Source organism: Octopus sinensis, linkage group LG2, assembly GCF_006345805.1.
Source record: "Octopus sinensis linkage group LG2, ASM634580v1, whole genome shotgun sequence".
NCBI lineage: Eukaryota > Metazoa > Mollusca > Cephalopoda > Octopoda > Octopodidae > Octopus > Octopus sinensis.
Window position 1 is genome coordinate 152,318,534 of NC_042998.1, and position 5,681 is coordinate 152,324,214.

General features: G+C 32.1%; 1 long non-coding RNA gene across 1 annotated transcript; it reads left to right on the forward strand.

The window, feature by feature from the left end:
* The first annotated feature begins 3,759 nt into the window (after nucleotides 1-3,759).
* Nucleotides 3,760-4,800, forward strand: LOC118761984. The gene is made up of 2 exons (XR_004997774.1): nucleotides 3,760-4,146; nucleotides 4,409-4,800. It is a non-coding gene; the product is annotated as an uncharacterized LOC118761984 (long non-coding RNA).
* The last annotated feature ends 881 nt before the right edge of the window (nucleotides 4,801-5,681 follow it).

A 5,681-nucleotide genomic window follows, 5' to 3' on the forward strand; every position in this document is an offset into this window, starting at 1 on the left:
ACTATTTCTGCTCGTGATAAGAGATGCCCATTTCGTGACCCACTAAGGGACATGCTCAACTGGTTAAGGTCAAACAACTGACAAGCAAATATGTGGTATTGAGCAGAATATTTGCTGTAGCCCATCTTTTATACCAAAACAAAACAATGTACATGATAACAATTCCAATTAGCTAAGATCAGAAACCACGGGAGCCACTGCCTGGTACTGCATCTGGGCATTTAGGGTACTGCATCAGGGCATTATTATTATTATTATTATTTTTATTATTATTATTATTATTATTATTATTATTATTATTATTATTATTATTATTATTATTATTATTGTTATTGTTGTTGTTGTTGTTGTTGTTGTTGTTGCTGTTGCTGTTGTTATTATTATTTTTGTTTTTGTTGTTGTTATCATTGTTATCACTATTATTATTATTAAAGCAGATCTAACACTTCCAATCAGTTAATATTAAAATCTATGAGAGCACTGCCTGTTACTGCAGTAGCTGACTTCCCAGGAAATATTAGTACACTTGGGCTTACTATGTGTGATTGAAAGTGTAATTTGGTGGTAGACCCAGTATGGCTGCACCCACGTAAAGGCTAATATAATTAATAAATTTATTGATATGAACAATTTAACTTTGAGGAAAATGTAATACATATTAAGTAAGATTTAGTAAACTGTGTTGGAAGATGGAGATTGTAATCATGGTAGTAATTAGTATGTGATTTGACTTTCAATCGCTTAAATGTTTGTGGTTTTGAACTTTTGCCCTTTCGTGTACACATTTACTTATTCGTCCACTATTACCACCACTTGGAATTTTAATGGCTATCACCATTATTTTTAGGAAGTTATTCTATTCGTATGTACCACTTTTACTAGTTGTCTCCCCTTAACTATAAAAAATTATAGCATTTTGACTGACAGTATTTAATTATTTTATTCTTATTTATGTTATATTGAGAAGTTGCAGAAAGCCATAAACGACTTCGCACCACTTATATCATAGTATTCTCCCCTGCACCCTTTATTTATTGGTGGTTCGTTTTCTTCTTTATTTACATATCCCCTGAAACGGTTTTAACTTTTGCCCTTGGTTCACATATAATTGACCAATTGTAGTGATGGATAGACTTTGGTGAATTCCATTTCAGACAACAAGTGGTGGTCACTATAATATTTCACCATTATAAGAACCCTACGGTTTTGTTTTTGGATAAATTTTAACTAGCCCTATTTGCGATAACATAAGTGCTATTCTCTTTCTAGATATATTGGTAATTTCTAGTCTTATTTCATTTCACTACTTTTCAAACATCTTGGTTCGCCCTTTATATAGAAATAACCTGTAAATATTTCCCTAGACCACTGCTAGATCACTCCTTTCCCTATTGACTTCGAAGCTCTACGCTGGAAGATAGTATGATTTTAATATATTGAATCTTCTGGCCTCTTCTCGAGGCCCTATTGTTTCCTATTTCTTCTTCCCTTCCTTTATTTTATTTTATGCAGTTGTATTCATTCTGATGAAGTTCCATGTACTAGATCGAATGTCCAATGAAGATGACGAATATTTTTTTTCGAAATTCTTTCGCAAGCACTGACTGGCAATGGAAACGGAAACGGCCGTATGAAACGTTATGTCATAGAATTGCTATGTCATGTTTTGTTTTAAAAAATTATGTACAGATGTGGTCCAGTTTGTTGATCAAAAGTTTTCTCCATTTTCTGATTATTTAAATTTGATTCCTGATAAACTTTTGTTTATTCTATCGTTACTTGTACCCTATGAGCATAGTGTACCTGAATACCCATGCCCAGGGATAACACAGGCAACTGTTACCGATAGTAAATACGGATATTTTTATTCCTTAGTCGGTTCCAACAACCGCTAACTCTGCATACCTTATACATATGTATGTATATATATATATATATACTAAGTAATTAAGGGTTTAGCAACGAATTGCCTCACCACACACCGAATTTAGAAATAGCAGTCAAAGAGTTATAGCTATTCTTTCTACTAAAAGGGAGATCTCAGTAAAAACACAGCACTTGAAAGGCAAACGGACTTATACACGCACACACATACATACATAAGAAAAAAAATATATATATATATATATATATATATATATATTCACACACACACTCGCATATATACACACATACATACATATGCACATACATACGTATCATGATGCACACTTATGCATATATACATATACACAGTAGCAAAAACATAAACTATGAACATTTTTAAAATATAGAGGACAATTTTAAAACAGGAAAAAATAATATAGTCATAAGGCATATAAGATGTGTGTGTGTGTGTGTGTGTGTGCGAGTGTGTGTGTGTGCGTGTGTGTATGTGTGTGTATGCGTGTGTACGTGTGTGTGTGTGCTTGTGTGACTGTATGTGCACGTGTGTGCGCGGGCGCACGCGTGCTCATGTGTACTTATACGTGTTTATGTATGTATGCATGTATGCATATATGGATATGTATGGGTGTATATTATATATATATACACACAAATGTACGTGAGTGTCGTACATGCACATACTGAGTGTGGGGCATCTTCGTGCAATATACACGAGGTTTCTACTTTCAATATACGAAATATATCTAAGCGTATGTGCGTATACATATGCACGTATTTATGTATGTGTCTGTATGTTTATGAGTATGTACATATATGGATATATATATATATATATATATATATATATATATATATATATATATATATACAAACATACATACATGCATACATACGTATATATATATGCATATATATATATATATATATATATATATATATATATATACATACATACATATATATATATATATACACACACACACATACACTCAATTCTTGAAAATGTAAGTTTACATTTCGTATATGAGTAATTATGTAGGTACATGTGAGAATATATATACACATATATATATATATATATATATATATATATATATATGTGTGTGTGTGTGTGTGTGTGTGTGTATGTATGTATGTATATGTATATGTGTATATTTATTGATAGATAGATAGATATATATAGATAAATAGGTATATGTAGATATACATATACGTATATATGTAATATATATATATGTATATATATATTATATGTATGTATATATGCAATATGTGTAGTATATATATATATGTGTGTGTGTGTGTATGTATATATATACATATATACATACATATATACATACATACTTACATGCATACATACATATGTAAATACGTATATGTGTATCTGAAAGAGAAATATATTTATATGGTGATAAATACATGCATACGTACGTATGTACATATATACATATGAACATACATATATACATTTATAGACACACAGCATATACAAATGTATATAGACGCTTACAAACAGACAGTCAGAGGCACACAGACACACACTTATAAAATGAGATACGACTACAAATATAAGACATAATTATTTTAATAAACCGACGGAAAAATCATAACAGATCATCAAATGACGGGAGGAAAAGATTTAATTAAAAATGTCTCTCGTCTGTTTACAAAGTGTTTAAATTACAAATTACCGATTTGTACCATTTCTAGGAATGATGAGAATCGAGTGGCTGAATGGATAAGCTAGTGAGCTATTTGATCGTGAGTTCATTTTTTTCCTCTGACTTTCTCGGCAATACTTACATCATAACAAAAATTGTAAAATAAACTAAGTTGGGTTTTTTGCCTTTGAAGAAGAGGTGAGTTCGCGTGATTTTTTTTTCTACGAAGGATTGACTTGAATTACATGACAAAGTCGTTCACTTCATTTTCAGTCAGCCACCAAATACTATTTCGACCGATACCAGCCATAGAGGTGTACCGCTAAATCAGAAGTGAGAAACCCACGTTACTCTGAAATGTAATTTACTGGGACTTCAAGTTCTTTCCCTATTTGTGTTTTGTGTAAGAAGGAAAGCCGGGTCGAAAGTATGAAGAGTATATAATGAGTTTTATAATTTGTTTCGTACCAACATTTCCTCCCTACACCTCTAGATAAAGAATACATCACTAGTTGAATAAGACGACAGGCGAAATTTGAAGTTCCAGTCACATCTACACAACAATTTTTGACTCAACTCTCAGTATAGTCAGAAAGTCAGTACATGGGCCATTGTTTTATTAAAATTGTTTTATAATAATAATGTGTGTGTACTCGTGAGCATGCATCCGTATGTGTGCGTGCATATGTGTAATTCTATGTGTGCGCGCATGTGTGTATATGTATGTGTTTGTATGTGTATGTGTTTAAGCCTGAAGACAAAAAAAAAGAAAATTAATGCAAGTTTGAATGTCCAAATTTTAAAATTTGTACCTATATTACTTGTATTACTTTATTACATAATTTTTTTATCTGCAGACATGGCGCGACACATTTCTTACGTTCTTCACTCCGGTTTCTAAATTGTTCCTCACTTCTTTTTTGAATGGTCATTCACAATAGAAACCAAATTGTCCTCATACCTTACCATCTAGAAAGGTTACATCAGATAATGCAGTTGTAATTAGCTATAAAAATAAACGAGGTGAATCATTCACGATAAACCTACTCAGTCAGAATTGACCTGGGGTTAAATAACTACAGCCTCCATTTACAACCAACCAACGCCATTATTCAGTCAAAGGACTCAACCCAACATGATAGACCATTTCTCTTTTAAAGGTACGCATCAACGAGTCTGTTGATTGCTGTTTTGACGATGTAAACCAAAATATTTCTTCTTTAGGTTACAGTAAATCTTTTTCATTTATTGTTTTAGTTCAACCTCAGCTCAAAAGCCTTCAATTGATTTAAACCGTCTAAGATACTGGTTGCTTATGTATTAATAGATAACGCACATCATTATATTCTGGTTGCCCGCTAGGAGGGATTACCATACCAGACCATTTATTTCTTATTAGTTTCGTATGAAATTTGTTGTTCTTAAAATTCTGTGAAAATGTAACCCACTGGTTCGTTGAGGAACCAATAACGTCAAGGCTGTTACATCGCCATCATGTCATTCATGCTTCACCATCAAATTGAACGTTTTGTGGAGTGAGTTGATAGGAAAAGTTTCTTGACAGAATCCATATATTGTTCCAGAAATATTGTAGTTCAACTCATCACTCACCAATTATAGCAATCAGGAATCTTATAACAAGTTCGCTTTATCTGGAATATATTATAGTTATTATATGTATATTATATATTACAAAACATATATATATACACAAAATATAATTATAGTTATATATATCATATATTATTCATAGTATAAAAAGTATACGCATATATTATATATATAAGGGGGGAGCTGATAGAGTCGTTGGCACGTTGGACAAAACGTTTAGCTGCGTATCTTCCAACTCATTGTATTCTGAGTTCAAATCCCGCCAAGGTCAACTTTGCTTTTCATTCCTTCGGTGATCGATAAAATAAAGAGTCAGTCTAAAGGTCGATGAAATTGATTTCTTTCCTTCCCTCAAAATTGCTGGCCTTGAATCTTGAAACGCACCAGGAAGATTCGGTTACTTATAAGGATGGGAACCAGATAATTGTCCTTTTGAGTCAAGAAAAATTATGCATCTTTTGTTTGGGAGAAACCGTTGCTAAATGTCAGCAATCGAATAAATATATGTAGATATACAAA